Source organism: Zea mays, chromosome 4 (genome assembly GCF_902167145.1).
Source record: "Zea mays cultivar B73 chromosome 4, Zm-B73-REFERENCE-NAM-5.0, whole genome shotgun sequence".
NCBI lineage: Eukaryota > Viridiplantae > Streptophyta > Magnoliopsida > Poales > Poaceae > Zea > Zea mays.
Window position 1 is genome coordinate 166,412,935 of NC_050099.1, and position 24,213 is coordinate 166,437,147.

A 24,213-nucleotide genomic window follows, 5' to 3' on the forward strand; every position below is an offset into this window, starting at 1 on the left:
TCTCGATCTTCATTTTCGTCCACCAATAATGTTGCTTCAAGTCTTGGTACATCTTAGTGCTTCCAGGATGAATAGAATAACGACTAAGATGCGCTTCATCAAGGATTTGCTGGCGGACCTCTTCATTCTTTGGCACCACTATGCGGTCATTAAACCATACAATACCTTGATCATATTCTTTGAAACATTTGGCCTTTCCAGCCCTTATCTTTTCACGAATGTGTTTCATACCCGCGTTATCCCTTTAAGCATCAATTATCCATTGCAAGAGGACTGACTCAAGCTTTAGCTGATTCAGAGTTCCATGTTGGACCATTCCCAGGTTTAGCTTCTCCATCTCCTGACATAAGGTATTGTCAGAGGTCTTTATCGTAAGACAATGACAGGAAACCTTATGGCTCAGTGCATCTGCTACAACATTGGCTTTGCCTGGGTGATAATGAATTTCCAGTTCATAGTCCTTAATAAGCTCAAGCCATCGTCTTTGCCTCATATTCAATTCTGTCTGGGTGAAGATATACTTCAAGCTTTTATGATATGTATAAATATGACAGATATTTCCCAGCAAATAGTGACGCCAAATTTTCAGGGCATGAACCACAGCAGCTAGCTCCAGATCATGAGTCGGATAATGTTCCTCATGACGGCGTAACTGCCTTGAAGCATATGCAATTACTCGGCCTTCTTGCATTAATACACAGCCGAGCCCACTGCCTGATGCATCACAATATACATCAAAGGGCTTGGTGATGTCCGGTTGAGCCAATACCGGAGCAGTGGTTAATAATGTCTTCAATTGTTCAAAAGCTTCATTACACTTGGAAGACCAATTGAATTTAATATCATTCTTCAATAAACTTGTGATTGGCTTCACAAGCTTAGAAAAATCTGGTATAAATCTGCGGTAATATCCCGCCAGTCCAAGGAAACTTCGGACTTGATGAACAGTGGTTGGGGGTTTCCACTCCAAAATGTCCTTGACTTTGCTAGGGTCTACTGCAATCCCTCTAGCAGATAGAACATGTCCCAGAAATTGAATTTCATCTAGCCAAAACGCGCATTTGCTGAACTTGGCATACAACTGATGTTCCCTCAGGCGCGTTAACACGATCCGTAAATGTTGAGCATGCTCTTCTTCATTCTTGGAATATATTAGAATATCGTCAATGAAGACCACCACAAACTTGTCTAGCTCGGGCATGAATACCGAGTTCATCAAATATGTGAAGTGGGCCGGAGCATTTGTTAACCCGAAAGACATTACCAGATATTCAAACAACCCATACCGCGTAGTGAATGCGATTTTTGGTATATCCTCGGGCCGAATACGGATCTGATGATAGCCCGACCTGAGATCAATTTTGGAGAATACCCTCGCCCCGGTCAATTGATCAAACAGAATGTCGATCCTCGGAAGAGGGTACTTGTTCTTGATAGTGACCTCATTCAGGGGTTGATAATCCACGCACATCCGTAAGGTTTGATCCTTCTTTTTGACGAATATGGCTGGACAACCCCATGGCGACGAGCTTGGACGGATGAATCCTTTCTCTAGGAGATCTTGTAATTGAATCTTCAATTCTGCCAACTCATTCGGAGGCATACGGTACGATCTTCGAGAAATGGGAGCCGTACCGGGCTTTAACTCAATTACAAACTCTACATCCCTTTCAGGTGGCAATCCCGGCAAATCCTCGGGAAAGACATCGGGAAACTCGCACACTACCGGAATATCCTTGATTTCCGATACCATGACTTCATAAACTCTGCCAGTAGTTTTGTTTGGAATGGGGATGGGCAAAAAATTTCTTCTTGATTATGACTCAACCTGATGGTTCTTTGATCAGTATTGAGTGTTGCTTTATGCTTGGCCAACCAATTCATACCCAAAATGACATCTATGTCTTGGCCTTTCAGAACGATCATATTGGTATGAAAGTCCCGTCCGGCCAATGATACGGGCACTTGATAGGCCACTTCTCTAGTAAAGATTTGTCCCCCAGGTGGGTGAATTTTAAACCCCTCTTTTGATTCATGGCATGAAATGTGATGTTGCTCCACAAATTTCTTGCTAATGAACGTATGCGAAGCACCAGAATCAAAAAGAATGACTGCAGGATGATTGGCCACGAGGAACATACCCATCATTACCGGCTCTCCGTCCGGTGTAGTGGCCACTTGTGTATAATATACGCGTCCCGTCTTCTTGATATTTTTGCCCTTAGTATTTCCCTTGCCTTGAGATGAATTCCCCGATCCTTGCTGGTTATTTGACTGGTTCTGCTTGGGATAGGGGCAATCTTTGATGAAATGCCCAGACTTGCCACAATTGAAACATCCGGTTGAGGAGCTGGGCAAAGCAAGGAATCGAGTGCCTGGGGCACCCGGCTGACTTGGGGCAGTGGGGGCATTATTGGGACGAATTATTATTGGTTGCTTGAAAGGGAAGGAGGGTGCACGTGAACGATTCTGGTTAGAAGGCCAGAGAACAAACCGTTGCCTTTTTACCGGGCCCTGACTAGGCCTATCACCTCCAAATCCCTTAGATTTTCCGACACCTGCATACTTTGCTTCCACTTGGCTGTACTGACAGCTCTTCCATACGTAAGATCTATGCAGGTTGCCATTTTTCTCTACAGTCGATCATTTAGACCTCTCATAAAACAATTCTTCTTTTTCAAATCAGTGTTCACTTGATCGATTGCATACTGCGACAGATGATTGAACTTATTGAGATACTGATTAACAGTATCCCCTCCTTGCTTTAGCTTCATGAATTCTTCTTGCTTCATATGTAGAACACCTTCGGGTATACAATGCTCGCGAAAGGCCACTTTGAATTCTTCCCAGGTTATTTGATGATTGGCCGGTTGAACGGCCATGAAATTTCCCCACCAAGTGCTGGCAGGGCCGCGTAGTTGCTGGGCTGCGAATAACGGCTTCTGGGTCTCCGAACAACGTAGAAGTCCGAATTTTTGTTCAATCACTCGAAGCCATTCATCGGCTTCTAACAGATCTTTAGCTTTAACAAACAAGGGTGGACGTGTCTCTGAAAAGTCCAGGTAAGAAGTTTCGCAGGGGCCCTATTGATAACCCCACCCACCTTGCTGCTGGAGCTGTTGGCCCGCCATTTCTCTCAGAGAGCGGGTATTATCAGCGCTCGCGTTCACTAAGGCGGTAATCGCCTCAGCCAGTGTGGGAGGAACAGGAGGTGGATTTGGAGTAGATTCCCTTCCACTAGAGGGTCCCACTGCATCCTGGGATCGGGTCTTGGACGGCATTTGTGGCAACAAACATTTGAACACAAATATAATATGCCAAAGACAAAACCATCCAATTTACATTACCAAAAAGAGTAACGTACAGACTCGATTTTTTACAACAGGATACATTACCTAGTATACAATAGTGTTGGGTCTATGCTTCGTCGCCGAAGGTCTTCAAGGGAGAAGCGGCTTAAAATGTGTGAGCAGGTATCTTCGGACTCGTATCAGAAAGGGAAAAGCTACAAAGGTTGACACAGCGCCGAAGCTGTGAAGCAGGAAAGCTTCGGCATGTTCGCAGAAAAGGGAACCGACTTAAAGATGAAAAGGCCATTTAGACCTCGATAGAGTGCTATAGAATTATCACCAAATGTAAAGGGCATGTATGTAATTTTGTATGGGTTGTACCCCGTGCCTATAAATAGGTGAACAGTACCCCCGTACTGTTCACGTTGACTTGGCATTTGCTTTTGCGTCACACTTGTATTTTCATCTCCCTCCAAGCCGAAGGTACATTTATAATTCGATATTGTCTCTATTTCTCTATGATGATATAAAAAAGTTAAATGAATGATATTATATGATTATTCGTGCTATCTTTTATGTTTCATATGCTTCGTCTTTCATTAATGTATATTATGATGATGAAGGTTCGTCCTTCATGACCTTCGTCCGGAGATCGTTATATCCTAAGGGAAATAATGCCTCAAAGGACGAAGGACTTTATCGTTTAACATTCTCTGTGTTGCCTTGTTCTTAACTCATAGCATTTGAGAACAAGTCCCCAACATTAGCGCCCACCTCCGGTGAACTCACTTCCACTTTTTGAGCTGATGGCTTCGTTCAACGACCAAGCTGGAGCTGCTTCGGACCCGAAGCTGGTGCTCCCGATCACAGGTGGCTCGTCCTCAGAGCCAGCTAACAAGAAACAGAAGAAGGAATCACAGAGAAGGGTACATCATGTTGGGGTGCAAGGACCCTTCATCAAGTCAAGATGGTCTCACATTCCTATTACCTTCTCCCAAGAGGACCTTCAGCTCAAAGATTACCCACACAACGATGCCATGGTTATCTCTTGTGTTATCAAAGGATTTCTGGTCCACAATGTCTTGGTTGACACAGGCAGTGCAGCTGACATCATATTTGCTAAGGCCTTCAGACAAATGCAAGAGCCAGAAGATAAGATTCATGATGCTACACATCCTCTCTGTGGCTTCGGAGGAAGACAGATTGTAGCATTGGGCAAGATCACCATGTCAGTGACCTTCGGGTTCATCAACAACACTAGAACTGAGCAAGTTGTGTTTGACATTGTCGACATGGAATACCCTTACAATGCAATTATTGGTCGTGGTACTCTCAATGCCTTCGAAGCAATCCTTCATCCTGCCTATCTTTGCATGAAGATACCTTCGGATCAGGGACCCATCGCTATCCATGGAAGTCAGGAAGCTGCAAGAAGGGCCGAAGGTAATTGGACTGACTCAAAAGCAATCCATAACACCGATGGAGCTGAAGCTTGTGAACAGTACAAATTCAGAAGGGAGAAAGCAGCTTCAGCAGATCAGCCGAAGCCTATGCTCTTATGTGAGGACATAGCAGAGCAGAAGGTGCTGTTAGGCTCTCAGTTATCCGAAGAGCAGGAGAAAACCTTGATAAGGTTTTTGTTCAATAACAAGGATGTTTTTGCATGGTCAGCCAATGATCTCTGCGGAGTTAATAGAGATGTTATCGAGCACTCACTCAATGTCGATCCATCCTTCAGACCCAGAAAGCAAAGGCTTCGGAAAATGTCAGATGATAAGGCCGAAGGTGCTCGCAACGAAGTCAAAAGACTCCTCAGTGCAGGAGTTATTAGAGAAGTGAAGTACCCAGAATGGCTGGCTAACACTGTTATGGTAAAAAAGGCCAATGGCAAGTGGCGAATGTGCATCGATTTTACAGATCTTAACAAAGCTTGCCCGAAGGATGAATTCCCACTACCAAGGATAGATTCTTTAGTTGATGCAGCAGCTTCTTCAGAGCTCATGAGTCTGTTAGACTGTTATTCAGGCTATCACCAAATTTGGATGAAGCAGGAAGATGAGCCGAAGACTAGCTTCATAACTCCAAGTGGCACGTATTGCTATCTTCGGATGCCTGAGGGGCTCAAAAACGCTGGAGGAAGTTTCAGCCGAATGACTGCGAAGGTTCTCCAATCTCAAATAGGCAGAAACGTGTTAACTTATGTTGATGACATCATTGTCAAAAGCACGAAGCAGGAGAATCATATTGCTGATCTGCAGGAGACCTTCGCCAGTTTCAGGCAAGCTGGCTTAAAGTTAAATCCAGAAAAATGCGTCTTCGGAGTGAAGAAGGGGAAATTTCTTGGATGCTTGGTTTCAACAAAGGGGATTGAAGCTAATCCAAGTAAAATTGAAGCTATACTTCGGATGGAGCCACCAACTACAAAGAAGGGGGCTCAAAGATTGACAGGAAGATTGGCATCTCTCAATAGATTCATATCCAGATCAGCAGAGAGAAACTTACCATTCTCCGAAGTACTGAAGTCAGCCGAAGTCTTTCAATGGGGACCAATCCAACAGAAGGCCTTTGAAGAGCTAAAACAGTATTTAATAGATCTAACAACATTGACTCCACCAATGCCAGGGGCTCCTTTGTTATTATATGTGGCAGCTTCGCACTCAGCGGTAAGTGCAGCGCTTGTCCAGGAGAAGCTTGATGGTCAAGTCAAGAGGCAGGCCCCAATATATTTTGTATCCGAGGTTCTTAGTTTGTCAAAGAAAAATTATACAGAGCTGGAGAAGGTATTGTATGCTGTCTTGATGGCCTCCAGGAAGCTTCGGCACTATTTCCAAGCTTACAACATAATTGTTCCTTCATCACAACCTCTGAAGGATATTATGAGGAATCGAGAAGCTACTGGAAGGATTGGAAAATGGGCTGCAGAGCTCAATGAATTTTGTATTGAATATGTTCATAGATCTTTGATTCAGTCACAGGCGCTGGCAGACTTTATTGCTGATTGGACGCCAGGGACTCAGGAGGAGGAAACGAATAAAGACAACGAAGCCTGGACAGTGTTTTGTGATGGATCTTGGGGAACCTTCGGAGCAGGAGCGGCTGCTGTGTTGGTTTCACCTTCCAAAGTCAAAATTTGTTATGCGGCAAAGCTTGATTTTAATTGCACAAATAACATTGCTGAGTACGAAGCATTGGTTCTAGGTCTTCGGAAGTTAAAAGCAATGGGAATCAGAAGGGCCATACTTAAAACTGATTCCCAGGTTGTTTCGGGTCATATTGACAAAAGTTGTAAGGCTAAGGATCCGAAGCTTGAAAAATATCTGGATATGGTTCGAAGAGTCGAAGCTTCCTTCGAAGGGTTTTCTGTCAAGAATATCCCTCGAGGACAAAATGAGCATGCTGATCTGCTAGCTAAGTCAGCAGCACAAGGGCTGCCTTTACCTTCGGATGTGTTCTTCGAAACAATAAAAGCACCTTCGGTGGAACTTCTTGAAAGAGCAGTTCTTAATATATCTCCTGTTTTTAGCGAAGATTGGAGAACCGAGATCATCTCTTACCTTCAGGGTAAATTTCTTTCAGATGACGAAGCTTATAACAAGAGGATAGAAGCAAGAGCTCGTCCATATGTCATGATAGAAGGGGAGTTGTACAAACATGGAGTTTGTGCTCCGCTGCTCAAATGTTTATCCAGAGCCGAAGGTATAGAGTTAATGAAAGAAATACATGCAGGCCTGTGTGGATCTCACATCGGATCTAGGCCGTTACTTGGAAAAGTTTTCCGTCAAGGGTTTTACTGGCCGAAGGCAGCTTCGGATGCAGCAGAATTGGTTCAAAAGTGCGAAGGTTGTCAGAAATGTGCAAGAGATCAAAAACAACCTTCGTCCTTAACACAGCTCATACAACCCACTTGGCCATTGCAAAGGTGGGGCCTTGACTTGTTAGGTCCGTTACCACCGGCCCAAGGGAACCTGAGGTATGTTGTAGTAGCTGTGGAATATTTTTCTAAATGGATTGAGGCGAAGCCTTTAGCCACAATAACTTCGGCTACCGTCCAAAAGTTTTTCTGGCAAAATATTGTTTGTCGTTTCGGGGTGCCAAAGGCTATCACTGTGGACAATGGAACACAGTTTGACTCCGAAGCTTTCAGGGATTTCTGTGACCAAATTGGTACGAAGATCCATTTTGCATCAGTTAGGCACCCGGAGTCAAATGGACTCGTTGAAAGAGCCAACGGCATTATAATGACAGGAATAATGAAGTTAATCTTCAATCAACCCAGAGGAAAATGGCCAGATCAGTTAATCAAAGTGGTGTGGAGCCACAACACGACAACATCAAGGTCTACAGGCTTCACTCCATTCAAGTTGTTATTCGGTGACGAAGCAATAACTCCAGAGGAAGCTAAAACCGGATCAATAAGGATAGTAGCTTCGGCAGAATCAGATTCCGAAGCTGCTTATTCTATAGAAAAAGATGCTTTAGAAGGGATCAGACTGCAAGCCGTGGAGAATATCAATAAATATCAAGCTGAAACAGTTAAATGGCGGGATAGAAAGGTTCGGCTAAAAAATATTGGGCCAGGGCACTTGGTGCTTCGGAGGGTGGCCAACCCGGAAACAGTGGGCAAATTGCAGTTGAAATGGGACAGGCCTTTCTTAGTAGCATCTTCGTCAAGACCCGGTTCATACAGATTGAAAGATATGGACGGCAATGACATTCCTAGGTCTTGGAATGCGGATGAGCTTCGGCGATATTATGTATAATTCGATGTAATTTTTCACATTTTTATTTTTTCTTTCATGGCACCCTTTTTCCTTTCCAAAGGGGGAGAAAGGTTTTTAATAGGGCCAACATATGTAATTTCCTTTTTTAGTCTTATAAGAGCAAAATCCCCCAAAGAATGTAAATGTAAAAGCTGAGAGCGCACCATCGAGTGCCAAAAAGTAAAAACGAAGAAGCTCCAAAGACGTTCCTAAGGGAATGCAGAGCTTATACCGCCTAAGTAAAAGGCGAAGAAGCTCCAAAGACGTTCCTAAGGGAATGCAGAGCTTATACCGCCTAAGTAAAAGGCGAAGAAGCTCCAAAGACGTTCCTAAGGGAATGCAGAGCTTACAGCGAAAAGTCAACGCTGATTCCGCCAAAAGTAAAGGCGAAGAAGCTCCAAAGTCGTTCCTAAGGGAATGCAGAGCTGAGGTGTGATTGTTTTTAAGAAAATAATGGCTATGAATATGGCTTCGGATACGTGTTTGGCCATTCATTTGCACATCACATTACATCATAGCATTTGCATTCATAAACATTCATCTAGGCATATGTAGGATAATCATCTTCATCGCATAAAATGGTTGCTTCGGCAAGAAGAGAAAAAAGAAAGGGAAAAATTTCTATGAAGGAGAGCTTCGGAGAAAAGGAAAATGTTGTTTTCTATGAAGGAGAGCTTCGGAAAAAAGGAAAATGTTGTTTTCTATGCTTCGTTGCGTACGAAAAGAAGGGAAGGTGTTTTTTCGCCTTCGGCTCAAAAAAGGAAATTTCGTCCACATCAAAGCATTTCTCATACATCAGTGAAAGGTTAAGGATATATTACAAGGTATGAACAACATACATTAAAAACAAGTTTTTGTTTACATTTACAAAAGTTATTTCAAAAGTTTTTCAAGTACTGTCTGCAGTCTACTATCTAAATCTCCAAGGAGCTTCGGTTTCGGCGTTATTTTTGATCATCAGCTTCGGCTTCGTCATCCTACATGAATAAGGTCGTTGGAAGTCAGAATCAAGTTTACAGGAAAAGGTAAGCACAAGGTATGATTTCTTACTGGATCAAGGTGGCTACGAGCTTCGTCTCCAGCTTTCTCTCGACCACCTTTTGTCCATATCATTTTTACAAATCGATTCGAGATGCTTCGGGCGAGATCAGGGATGTCATCCAGGATTGATGGTGACAAAGTAAAATTTGGTCTATTGACAATTTTCCCATGATCACAGCCAGCTTTCATGAAGGCTGCAGCAGTCCCTCGAGAAGCCACCCAGGCACAGAAGTCACCATGCCCAGCTATGACTTCGTCGAGCTCGTCAATCTCCCCCTCAATATGTTCGAAGGTTTTTGGCAGATCTTCAGCTGAGGGGGTAAATTTTCCACTACTGGCTCCAACCGAGTAAAAAATCTTTCTTAGTCGTTGAATGCACTTGTTGCTAAATTCCAGGCATTTTTCTTGAAGATTTGTCAGTAGTTTTCTCAAATCCGAATTTTGCTGAGCTTCGGCTTCAAGTTTTGCATTGAGATCTTGTTTTTCCCGTTCGAACTGCTCAGACTGGCGGAGAAGCTTTGTGTTCAGTTCTGATATTTTTGCTTCAGCTTCCGCCAGTAAACCTTCGGCTGCCTGGAGCTCAAAGTTCTTTTTCTCAAAAGCATCTGATTGCTCCTTTATTTTGTTTTCCAAATTTCCAATTATAACTTCATGCTTTTTATCTTCAAGATCTTGCTGCATTTGCAAGGCTTTGCTCAATAGCATGCTCTACATAAACACAACCTTCGTCAGACATGTTTTTATTAGAAGCAATAAAAGTTAAGGGACAAGTCATTCACCTTGAAGTTGGAGTAAAATAAACTACCAACGACATGTTGTCGTCGGTAGCGGCTGATGTCTGTTTCTAGCTTTGGGAATCCAATACTCTTGGACAGAGTACTGATAACTTTGGCCCCTGTTTGGTCCCGAATACACTCTAATTTCTCGTCATCAACGCCTCCGAAGAGGAGTGCCCCAGGTTTGTATCCACAGGATTGGGCATACTCTTTAAGCTCTTCTATTTCAGCTTTTGTTAGATGTTCTCCAACTAAGTTTTGGAACGCGAAGGCTTCGTTTTCTGAAGCTTCATCAGCAATTTCTTTTCCTTTCTTTGACGCTGCGGCCACAGTCTCTTCGGCAGCAGTGGCAGCTTCTTCTGCAGCCATGTCTAGCAGCATTTGGTCAATATGTTCAATTGTGCTCTCTAAATTCAAATCTTCAGCTGAGGTAACTTCGGCGGCTGCGGCCTCCGAAGGTGCAATTTCAATATCTGCCCCCTCTAAAGCTGCTCGTGTTTTTTGGGCCGAAGCTCTTGGCGGCGTTTTGTCAATTACCTCTGTCACGGTAATGATTCTTTGTTTCCTTGCCTTGATTGTTTTCTTCGATTTCTCGGGCTCCTTGTCCTTCTGAAAAAACTTTGTCAGTTGAGGACCCAGTGGACTTAGCTTCGCAGGTAAGGATTCAGTCATTACCTTCAGAATTTCCTCAACAACAGCAGCAGAAGGTGATGCGGGAGTTTCTTCTGCTTCGGATATTTGTTGCTTCGGAGAAGAAGCTTTCCTTTTCTTCGGAATTTTCTTCGTTACTGGCTCTTTTTCACCTTCATCTAAGGCTTCAATTACCCTTTTCCTTTTTTGGCCTCCGGCACCTTTGTTCAGATTTTCGTAGTCTGGGTATTCGAAACCCAAGGCGTCCAACACTCGATTTAGCCTTCGTTTCGGACGAGTGCCGAAGGCTGCGGTCATCAATTGATCTTCTTTTTTGGAATAATTGCCAAGTATTTCATTACACATTGCTTCAATCGTATCTAGCCACTCTTGGCAAGGTGCTTTAAAGTACTTTTTAAACTTGAAATAGTAAGGTAAACGTACGAGTTCACCTTCTTTCTTTTCCCCCTGTAGCTTCGGCATTTCCCATTCTCTCAAACTGGGAAAAACTTTGAATGCTAAAAACTCTTGAACCAGGTCCCTTGTGCTGATATGCTCTGCAATAATTCTGAATTCACTCATTGCTTGTTGTGTTGGACCTTCGGGTGTCATATTGCAGCGAGGTCGGGTTTCTCCGAAGATTAATTCCAGCGGGCTTTGTACAAGCTTTTCCTTGTCGTCATCAACCTTGACATAGAACCACTCTGATTTCCAGCCTGCTGCCCACTTGCTTCGGTAGCTAATTACAGGGAACTTTGTAGTTTTCCGATAGGCAAAGTTATAGCAACCAAAATTATCGTGTAATCCATCTTTTCTAGCCTTTGTTTGATAATGTAGCTCGTGAACCCGGCAGAAGCTGTCTGCAAATGGTTCCACTGCTTGGCTTCGGAGTGCCCAGATATAAACAATAAGCCTAACGATAGCGTTAGGGGTCAGCTGATGAAAATAGATACCGAACCTCTTCAGTACCTCTCCAATAATCCCATGTAGGGGGAGCCTTAATCCAGCCTTTAGAAAACTTTTAAAAATAACAATCTCATCCTTCTCTGGCTTCGGGGTAGTCTCTTCTCCACCGAAGCGCAGCAGCTTCTTCTGATTTTCAGTGAAAAAGCCCGATTTTACCATCTTGGATAGATCAGTCTTCGAAACAGTAGATTTTCCGAAGTCCAAGTGGCTCGGCTTGCTTGGCATGGCAATGCGGTAATCATCTTCGGAATCAGTTTCCTCAATATCTTCTTCCTCTGCTTCAGCGATTGCTTGTTCTGCTTGTTTTGCATCATCATGAGGGATCTTTTCTGAAGTCACTAGACCCGATCGTTGCATGGCTTCGGAGATGGGAAGAGTCTCCGAAGCTTCAGTTTCCTCCCCCTCGCGCTCAACCCTGGCGGTAGAGCGGACTCTGGCCATTCAATTATGAATTTGTGAAACTTTAAAATTTTCTTCCTCCGAAGCAGGTTTCAAACTGGAGCTTCGTTCGTTTCTAACAGACAAGCTTCGGCGATGGTTAAAAATTTTGGCAGGAAAACAGTGCAAATAGCAATGAATGCTGTGGTAACTTCACACCTACTCGTCTGTTTATATAGTGCTGCAGGTAAGAAGGCGAAGCGCCAGAGTTTTTACACCAGGCGCACACCCGCTTGCGCTCGCTGCGCGGTGGACCGCAGGGACAAACAGTAAACTCTGCAAGGTGGGACCGCTGCGTGCTGGGAAATTAAATCGTTTCTCGGCAACGAGCTCAGGGAAGGTGTTTTTTGGACCTTCGGCTCCCCGAAGCTTAAGAGACTTTTTTCACGGATCAAGCTCGTTACGAAAAACGATCTAGCACCGCGAAAGGGGCTACTGTTGGGTCTATGCTTCGTCGCCGAAGGTCTTCAAGGGAGAAGCGGCTTAAAATGTGTGAGCAGGTATCTTCGGACTCGTATCAGAAAGGGAAAAGCTACAAAGGTTGACACAGCGCCGAAGCTGTGAAGCAGGAAAGCTTCGGCATGTTCGCAGAAAAGGGAACCGACTTAAAGATGAAAAGGCCATTTAGACCTCGATAGAGTGCTATAGAATTATCACCAAATGTAAAGGGCATGTATGTAATTTTGTATGGGTTGTACCCCGTGCCTATAAATAGGTGAACAGTACCCCCGTACTGTTCACGTTGACTTGGCATTTGCTTTTGCGTCACACTTGTATTTTCATCTCCCTCCAAGCCGAAGGTACATTTATAATTCGATATTGTCTCTATTTCTCTATGATGATATAAAAAAGTTAAATGAATGATGTTATATGATTATTCGTGCTATCTTTTATGTTTCATATGCTTCGTCTTTCATTAATGTATATTATGATGATGAAGGTTCGTCCTTCATGACCTTCGTCCGGAGATCGTTATATCCTAAGGGAAATAATGCCTCAAAGGACGAAGGACTTTATCGTTTAACATTCTCTGTGTTGCCTTGTTCTTAACTCATAGCATTTGAGAACAAGTCCCCAACAAATAGCATTACCTATAATAATACAACCTATAATACACTACTTCTATTTCTACAACTATACCACTATTCCCGCTTCTGGTTGTTCCTGGCAACCTCGTCGTCGGGTGTGGGAGACCATTCATCGACCAGCCTCATCGAAGGAGGGGGCTTAAAAAGGTCTAGCTCACCACCAAGTGCTTCTCCCGCAACGTGCGAGGGTCCGGCTTCCGACCCGACAGGATCCATAGGGGCACTGGGATGTAGTTGCGAATATAGTACATGGACTTCCTCATGTAGGGTATTGCAATACGCCTGCAGGTTGTCAATAGCAGAACTAAGTTCCTCGACTCGGGCTCGAGCCTTTGCTGCCTTAGCCCAAGCCACTGAACGAGACTGTACCGCCCAGTCGAGCGCTAAATCCCGATCAGCAAGCTGATCCTACAGACGATGGATGTAACTCCTTAATTCGTTTATCCTGTCGCCATCCGCGACCCACATACTGGTCCTGCGTTGCAGTTTCGTTTGAAGCTGATTCACGCGGGCTTCGAGATCCCCAATTGGATCGTTGCTTCCGCTACTACTATCCTCATCCCGCGGGGCAAGTTGATGATGAGGTACTCCAATTGGGCCTGTTGACTTACGTGCGGTCTTCCTCGTGCGCGGCGGCATTTCTCTAGGGGGAAAATTTTATTAGTATAATTCTTAGCATGATGCATGTGTAATTACAGAATCAACCTTAGTTGATTCATACCTTCTATACATTGCACTCTTCCTATCTGGTCTTTCATATAGATTCTTTAGATATAGGGGATAAGAATAGAAGAAATCTTTCTAGGTGAGTTTTTAGAAAATCCTTTTGAAAATGCCTCATAATATCTGCGAAGAAAGGCTACGCTCCGATACCAGCTGTGACGGAACCTTCCAAGTCATTAGGCCCACCTACAGTTGTCCTTGTCTAACAGACATCAGACAACCCTGTAGATGTTCCTGAACCACTTGACAAGTTCGGTATCTTTTCTTACCTTTCCAGGAACGTTTCACCCGTCTTGCAGACATTACAGAACATCGGAGATATCGAAATGCGGAAGTGATTACATAAACTTACATTTATTAAAAAGTAAGATTAAGTTGCTTATTACAAACCAGAAAATATAAACGAGTGCAGAGTAGTATTATTACATAACCAAGGGAGGCAAAAACTCCTCCCGATAAGTTTTACATAAAAGTTTTCTTATGGAGGACCATGTCCTCCCGCATCTTCACTCTTGCTTTTCCTCATGAGGAACCACCTTGGTACAGAAGCAACAGAAATCTGCTACTTCCTCACCTAAAAACAATGAGGGAATAAACCCTGAGTATGGAATTACTCAGCAAGTCTTACCCGACTAAAGAAAAGACTCTGAAGGGTATGCTGGTTATAAGGGGGTCAAGGTAAGGTATCTCAAGATCAATGACTCTGTTGTTGCATAAATGCTTACTAAAAGTGGATCCTTAAAATCCAATTTTTTTGTCAAGTTAGGTAATCTTACCTACATCTAGAGTTCTTGCTAGCCTAGTTCAAACACTCATCCTGAACTAGCCAAGTTCTTAACCCCCCCTTCATCTTTACTGGAGTTCTACGTATAGGGCAGTGACCAAGTCTTCATAACCGCGAAGGTACGACGATCCGAATCGATTATACTCAGCTGAGGATCTCCGATCACACGACATATGTAGCACTTAACCCTTGCATATGTCAACCTGCCACCAGGTTTCTTAAGACCAGATCAGGTTCACGCAAACCGAGAGCATAGATACACCACCGTCTAGCCTCTTGCTACGGAGGGTACACGCTACTCTCGCCACCGCTCCACGCCCATTTCGTGTTATCTTATTCTTGCCTTAGTCTGCCCGAGGCAAGGCTTACCCATGACGAGGCATGTGACCAGTTAAAGGGTCCTCGGTCATCAAGCCTACATCGACACGGTCCTTAATCGACTCAGACGGAGACACTACACCGAGACTCTCTTCTCGTGCAAGTCACCCGCCCGGTCTCAGCTTAATCATTTAAAACCTAAAGTTTGGTACCTAGCAGAGGTACATCTTTTCCGATGTTGAACCCATCACGGCCATGATGGATCCACCATCAAGTTTTATTTTCAAAAACATCCTTCCCACTTTGCCAACCATCTTTTGTAAAACAAAACCTTTTGTTTTGCTAGAGCAATACTAAGCATAGTAAAAACCTTTTGTAAAAGCAGGGTTTCAAGGAAGGTAATCAAATTCAAGGAAGGTAATGCAGGAATTGTTTAAGCATTCAACTCCTATCACCTAATGCATCAATCAAGTGAGAAAGATTTTGAAAACATCAAGGGAGGTGGCAAATGCACCGGGGCTTGCCTTCGTTAGTAGGTGAGTCAGGCTCAGGCCCGCAGATGTCAAAGTAAAGACAAGATCCTGCCTGAGAGTCCGAAGGTGGTGGTGCCTTTTCTTCACTCACTTCAACTTCTTCTTCGTTTTCTAAACATAACCACATATATGTATAAGAATGAATGCCATGTAATGCTCATGAGAGTGCAAAGATAATTATAATTTATTATCTAAGTCTTGAATACAACTTTCCTTCACGGAACTCCGAGAACTGAGGGTTTCCGGAGTCAGTAAAAGAGTTCATAGAGCAAGGGTGGGGGTTTTGGGTTCTAGTTATCAAACAAGGTCCAAATCAACCCAAATTCTACCCAAGGCTTCTAAATAATGTATAGAGTTTATGTAAAAAGTTTGAGCAATTTTGGGATTATTATCTATTTTCTAAAAATCCAAAACCAATACTTTAAACTACTTTAAATACCTTAAAATTCCTTATTTCCTCTAAAAATCATAAAACTATTTTTATTAAATTCTAGGGAAAATAAGAAGTCTAGGAAAATTGGTTTCACCATTTTAGGAGTTTTCTACAATTTTTAACAAATTTCCAAAGCTCTACTGAAAAAGAAAAAGGAAAAAGATTGACTAGGGCTGGGCCAGTTCTAGCCCAGTCGGCCCAACCCAGAGGGGAAAGCGTGCGCGCGCCCGCGCGCTCTGGTGGCTTTGCACAGGGGCCCTTGGGTTTCAGGCTAACTGGAGACAGGTTCTTCCACTGTTTCAGTGAGTCGCTGACACATTACAGAAAGACCCTCCGGTTTCTAATTCTTCGCAGGGTGAGGTCCACGACGGCGGCAGCGCGGAGGATGAACTCCAGCGAGGTTGTACTGGCGGATTTACGCTACGACCGGTGCTCCCGAGCGACATACACCGGACTGAACCCTCCCCGAATGATTCCCCTAAATTAATTTCACAATCGGTAAGCTATCAAGCTTTGTCCACGTGAACCGCGGACGATGAGGACAATTGGTACGTGTTCCCGGTGATCTAAAGCTATTCTGTACAAATTGGTGGTTCGGCAAGCATCACAGAGCTACAAGAGTGCTCAAACGAGGGAGAGCGGGGGATGAACTGACCGGGAAAGGGCTGGTCGCGGTGAGGTTCGTTTCAGGGTGGCGGAGAACTGATTTAGGGGAAACTTGAAATTGGAGCTCACGGTTGCAAGATTGGGAGCGATACTAGATGGTGTGGTGCGTGATGAGGTTGCGGAGCTAACGGTGGGCTCAATTTATAGATTCCAGGGGCGGTGGCGCTTGAATCGATGATGGCGCGGTGGCGGCCGGAGGTGAAGAAGAACGCAGGTGCGATGAATACGTGTTCAGTGTCGTGGCAATAAGTCCGGTGGTCGACGGGAAGCTAGAGGGAGTCACGGCGATGCGGTGGGGGTCCTCGGATACGTGGCGCAAGGCCGGGCAACGGCAGTTCACTGGCGAGCTTATCTGCTCAGCCGTAAAACAGAAAGGAGAAAGTGACAGTGAGTCACGGGAGTGATCTCCAGCTCACCGACGGCAAAGATCTTTCACCTTGCGACGTTATCCACCCACCCCGAGCGCCAATCCTAACGCCGGCGACACGAATCGCGACGGAGGAGTGATCGACGGCGGTGAGGTGTTCTGAATCCAAGCAGGCAACTGTACCATGGACTAACTCATTCAGTGCACCTGACATGAGGATTTGCAGAGCCCACAACTTCCAGTTTTGTGTAGAAACTCGATTGCTATTCTCTAGCAAAGTTGTAGAGCAATATACCACCTACATTTCGACTATAGTGACTGAGCTCATTTGATCAATAGATCATGGTTGAATTCATACTCAAAGCTGACTCTGTTACACTGAATATCTGAATTTCAGAATGAAACCAGCCTGACAGCCAAGTTTTGAGCTTAATTATCTCTGGATTTTTCTTAACAACTGAGCTCACACCCTTAAGCAAAGTTGTTCTCCTATGATTGGGCTACAATTTTGATGTGGTGACCTAGGGCAAAAACCCTAGAATTTAAAAGTTGCAAGGCTCCAAAGTTGAGCCTATAACCTGAAATTCAGACTTAGTATAGAACTCAATTGAGGTCTATTTTACAATTAAGTCCAAAACTCAGGGTTTGGCTTGTAAATTCACATATGAGTGACCCAAATGACTTAAGATACTTATTTAACTTGTTTTTGCACTTTAGTCCAAAAGTGGACTAATTTTGCACATAGGTCCCTAGGGTTTGGTTTTAGGGTTTTCTAGTGTTCCAATTAGGGTTTCTGGTATCCCAGGGGTATAAATGTGATTCAACTTTATTCTTGGGAACTTTTTATGACTATTCCCCTAAGGCTTTTAGGTTTTCTCAACTTAGGCTAGGTTTTATCCCCTTTAATCCCTCTTTAGGGTTAAGTTCCCTATCCAGGGTCCTATTTGCAAAACACTAGAACAATACAACTTGTTTGAAATTTTTACCTAGTGAATGCACTCTAGGTGTGTCAATCATATGCAATGCCAATGTTTATGATGCCATGCTCACGTTTTAGTTACAGTAATACCAGGGGTGTTACAACCGCAAAACCCCAACTCTCTCCGCGTGACTCCAGGATTCTCCACCGACTCCGCCCTCCCCGACGACTCCGCTCCATCCGTCGCTCGCTGTCGATCCAGTCGCAATCGGCAGTAGAGCGATGCCTCCTTGTTGTCCCCAATCCGCGCACCACTATCCTCACTGCTGCAACAGGAGACGGGAGTCCAGACTGGAGAAAACCCAGTTTCTCCACCGACGCGACTGCTTCCCCATTCTTCGTCGTTGTTCCATATTTCTCCGCTGTCAACAGGTGTCGCTCTAGCTTCAGTCCGACGGTAGCCCTCCCCCAACCATCTATGGTGGTTTCATCATCGACATCCCCCAACAACGTCCTTGAGGTTCTTCCGAACCCTAGCGAGACGCATTACCCGGGATCGTTGTCGACCGTAAACAAAGGTATCCGACCCTAAAAAGGTAAATCGATCTCCTAATGTACAAATGTGTTATTTTTGTTCATAATGCATTCTAAGGATTGCAGTCGGTTACAAATATTTATGCAGTTGCATTAATACATTTACGCACATTTTCATAGATATAGATGGTTATGCAAATTAGAATACATTTTTATGCATCATATCTCAGTTATAGTTATTTTTATATAGATGATGTTCGAGTGGTAAAGGAGCAGTCAAGTCGTTGTTTTTGGTAGAGTATATGATTTATTCAAAATTTCATATATGTTTAGTGACTACATACATTTATTTATTCCATTAGTTTATAGTTAATACATTACTGTTTACAGCTAGTGTTGTTTTATTGAATCATATTCAGATTTTTATCATTATAAAATAGTACATTATTTATTCCATTACTTCATAGTTAATACATTATTGTTTACATCAAGTTTTGTTTTATTCAAACATATTCAGATTTTTATGATTATAAAATAGGACAGAACATGTATGCAAGTGTTTTTTGTAAAGCAGTCAATTAGTTGTTTTTGGTAGATTATATTATTTATTCAAAATTTCTTATATGATTAGTGATATGCGTTCATTTATTTATTCCAGTAGTTTATAGTTAATACATTACTGTTTACAGCAAGTTTTGTTTTATTGAAACATATTCAGATTTTTAAGATTATAAAACAGTTTTGTTTTATTCAAACATATTCAGATTTTTTATGCTTATAAAACAGGATAGAACATGTATGCAACTGTTTTTGGTAAAGGAGCAGTCAATTAGTTGTTTTTGGTAGAGTATATGATTTATTCAAAATTTCATATATTTTTAGTGCATACATTTATTTATTCCAGTTGTTTATAGTTAATACATTATTGTTTACAACAAGTTATGTTTTATTGAAACATGTTCAGATTTTTATGATTATAAAACAGGACAGGATATGTATGCAAGTGTAACTAGATGAAATGTTTAATGATGTTTATTACCATTATTATAAGTATCATGCAAAATTCTAGATTGCTTTATGATTGGTATTGAAAACAATTAGGTTAATTGATTCAATCATACCACACAATCAACACATCCGCATATCCAACAATTAATGTTTATAGTTTTGTGTATTATGCATGCAGTTTTGACTAAAAACATGAAGCACGTGGACCGTCATCCGAATAATCCCAAACATATAACACTTCAGTAAAGCCAGGAGTGTTTCAGCGTTGACATTCCGTGCGCAGAACAGTCCAATCCAAGTCAAATTGTGGGAAATCCTCCAAATGTTGACAGTCAAACTTTGATCAATGAAACAGTAGAGGTGGATTCTGATGACGATGACTTTATGCCAGCTATTAAGAAGCGTAATGTTTCTGGAAGCCATACAAGAGTTCTAAGGAAAGTTGTGACAAAGAGGATAAAAGCGGAGGATCTTCCCCGACAGGTTAGTTTTATGCATACTCAACAAACAATATCCTATTCGTAACATTCTCAATATTTTTTGATAATAACACAATTGTTTTTGGATCTATATTTTATAACAGTGGCTCAATATCAGGTGCAACCCACAAGATGTCATTGCAAGCATTCACATATTGAATGACAGACAACGTCATGCCATAAGACGTAAAGGGTTCTCTAACATTCTTGATATGACAGTAGATGCGCTGTGTAGTAGATCCCACCTTCGATGGTTGATGGATAAGCTTGACCACAAGGACATGACCATTCATCCTGGTCTAGGAAAGGAATTAAAAATCACAAAGGACACTATGCATCTTATCCTTGGTGTATCAAATCATGGCGGTGGAAAACCATTGGGGATTGATGAAGCAGTTGCAGCAAGTAATTTGAGGGCAGAGCTTGGTTTGGCTAAAGACGAGTTCAATGTGACATTGCTACAGGATCGTTTAAGGAAATGAGAGGATGATGACCTTACCATCAGATGTTTCTTCCTTATCTTATTCAACCGTCTGTTGTTTCCAACTGCTAGCTGGGGCATAACAAACCATGAAGTGCTTCTGACAGAAGAAATGCACCATTTCCACGAGACGGATTGGTGCCAGCTTATATTTAATGACCTTTGTGAAGCAGCGAAGAAGTGGCATAACCGAAGCACCACAAGCGTCTCCACGACGATATCCGGATGCTCAATTGTTGTCCTTGTAAGTATAGAGTTTGGCTTATGTACATATATTGCAATTTTTTAGCTTGTTTTTTTGTGGGGCATGATATATCATATTTTATGATGTTTGTTATGTTTACTTACACAGCCCTTGCACATTGAAATGTTTTCTATAGTTGTATTACCTGGATCACCTGCATGCAGCCGCTGCCCCTCAAAATAAGCTTGGTACATCTCGCATAAAATTCTTTGATAAGAATATCATAAAAGCTTTGACTAAAGCCGACAAGAGGAAGGCACGCCACGGGGCCGAACCTTTCAGATATTGTGAAGTAAGTTATTCATATTTAAACAAGTGTATTTTATGACAAATTTTATGTCAAATATATGTGCTTAGTTTTGAGTACCATTGTTTGCAATACAAACTCATGGTCCAGTTCAACTTTCACTTACATTTTATATTTTAGTTTCGAAGCTCGACCGAGACATGCTATTCCGTTGTACCTCAGCTCGATCGCCAATCCGAGGCAAGTTTTTGCTGTATTATGTACATCTTTTTTAAGATTTATGAAACAAATGGATTAAGAGTGTGGTGATGGATTCTTACTATTTTTCTGAACAACCAGCCGAAGTGCAGGACCAACATTTTTGATGCTCCGCGCCCGACCCCTACTCCTCGACCCACCTTTAACATCCAACTTCCATCGATCAAGGATATGATGTCAAGTAAGATCAACCAGCTCCCACCTCGTCACCATACTAAATTCACAGAGAAACTTGCTGGATATGACTTGGAGGTTGACAAGGCATGCTTAGCCATAAAAGACAGCCTTAACAAAATTGTTGAGAAGCAATATGACATAGCAGACAAGTTTATAGAGCTGATCGACGGGGTACTACGTGCTGAGTCTGATAATTTAGAAAATGAGATAGATGAGCCACAACAATCGCGGAATTCGGACGATTCAGTAGGTCAGTCATATAATTATCACTTTTTTCATACATTCAGAACATTACACAGACTACTTGTGCATAGGGTTTTTTATATGCACAGTAAACAACATTTGTTATTTTTAGTATATGCAGCAACATTTAATCTATAATGCAAGTTTTGACATACATTATTTATAATATAATTTTGTATAGGGACACACTGTCCATGCCACCCAACCCACACCGGATCTGTCATCCCAAGCATCGCAGCTTGAGACCCAGCTAGGTGGTACCCAGGTTGAAGAAATTCATGAAAGACAATAGCATATTAGAAGAGTATTGGAGAATTGCCCTAACGAAGCGGACGTTGATACATGACATCAGGTAATATATACAATCCCATGAGCTTTTTACGCATCATACGTACATTGTTTGCATATTTCTTTTTAGCTGGACACGAACCACACTATTTGTCAACATGATTTCTGCTTCGATGTTCGAAACAACATGTTGAGGAACACAAATATCACACCTCAACCCACATCAGCTTGCACCTTTACGAGATCAATTATGTCGACCTGTTTGCCGATATTTGACGTGACACTGCAAAAAATGTTTGTTTAGCAGTATCTGTCTCATGTTATACTTCCATTTTACGATTACATAATTTACCAAGCATATACCTTTTGCATAGAGAGGTGAAATGGCAATAGATGACATGGAACATAATGACAGTGGACCAGTCTTTGATCAGACCCCGACTCCTCATGTCAGTATAATAACATACATCTTCTATAATGCACTTTATGGCATTAAATTAATTATTCTAATGTTCAAACACAGAGGGGAAGTGTCTTGAGAACGTGTTCATGCAGTGCTTCATTGAGTGTGTTCGTGATGATTCCAAAAATCATCGTCGAACTATGACTTCTAACAGATTAATACCTGATGTCAATGTTGGGGTATGTTATTCTTCACAATTATTGTAATTATTCACTGAATATACTCACACACTCTATATGTCGTTTCTAGGCTTGCTAAATTTTGAAGAGCAGGAACGTCATAGTAAGAATCCTCAGCCGTTTGACCAAAATGTGTTACAAAATTGCTTACATAACACACTGCCTTCGTTGGTAAATCTGGATAAATGCAAATCGGTATGCCTCAGTATTCTTTTTTGATAGGTTCGTTAGTATATTTCCATTGCAAACACATATTCTTATTAACCGTACTTTTACTCATCATGGCAGTGTAACAGCAATATGTAACTTATTTACATTTTTTCATCAACAGATATTGGTACCTTAGTAGGGGACATTGGTCACTGTATGTAATCAACCTATAGAATCGGTGTATACACATTTTAGATTCGAATCCGTATGGTATAGAACTCGGTGGCACTACATGGAAGGACTACCATTATGACCCAATCTATTTAGGTGGAAGGAAATTCCCATGGGCCAAGGATATAATGAGTAGGTTGAGCAAAGTGTTACAACATCTTTGCCTCAATGCATCCTTCCCCAAATTTGGTAACTTTCCAATGGATATGCCATCAAATTGTCCAACAACTGTGGCTTTTATGTAATGAGTTACATGAAGTATTATGATCACAATGCAGGTGCTATCACTTCTTACACTCAACCAGTAAGTGATTATGCTAAATATTTATCTTCAGGTTGCCATCGTTGTACATGTTAGCTATATACATTTATAATTAATGCTATACTTTTATTGCAGGACAATTCTCGAGATATACGTGCTCATGCCCTATATTATCTCACATTTCATCGCATGAACAAGGCGCTGCCACTTCCAATAGAGATCTAGAGATTTATGTTTGCGCGCAAGTAGTTAACTATGTGTCAGAACTAAGTCATGGAGCGGGCCATGTATCGTACTGTGGTATTTTGGTTAAGCTTATTAGTTAACAATGTTAGGAAGCTTCCTTACATGGGATGTTTAGAACAGTTGTTATGCTACTTTGTCTTAGGATGTTATGCAGGTACTTTTGTGAACATCAGTTGGTCGGATACTTTTGGTTAGGCTGTGATGATGCTTTTCTATTTTGTGAACATCAGATGTTATGACGTTAGTTGGCTTAAATATGATCTTTTAGATGTTATGACATTCTTCTTCTGTTAATTGCATACATGATTTATGCACATTTCTAATTATTACGACCAATTCATTTAATGTTATACTTTTGGTTAATCTGTCTATATACTTATTGGTATGCCGATCATATTCACACTCTTTTTTATTTGTTATTCATGATGCATATTTCTCATTCATCACATTTCTGGTCATATAGTTTATCCATTATACGATTCTCATATCAGGTTGTATATGATGTTTTATTAGTACCAAATATGCAACATTAGTACAGAATATACGCTACATTTTATAGACTTCAACAATCAACTGTATATAAATCATTTGTGACACATGCAATGTTTATTGCAAAAAAATGTTCGTATCACATACAACATACTATTCACTGCCTGACTCACTGTTGTCAATATCAATTGCGTGTTTTTTGATGTTGTTGTCTCATTCCAATGAGGAGCGTTACTTCCAACCTTGTTCCTAGATCCAGGAGGTCGTCCTCTCTTACGTCCAGCAAGGCTAGCCAACCATACTCTATTATCCTCCAATGACAAACATGTCCCACTGTTGTGACCATCGGCAATACCACACTTCTAGCATTTCCTATTCATTTTCTTTGTACCTTTTGCTCCCAATTTAATAACCTTTTGTTCACTCCCCTTTATTGTTCTTCCCTTGGGTTTTGAGTTATTTGGTCTTGCCAAGCTTATCCCATCGACTGCAAAATCCAGTT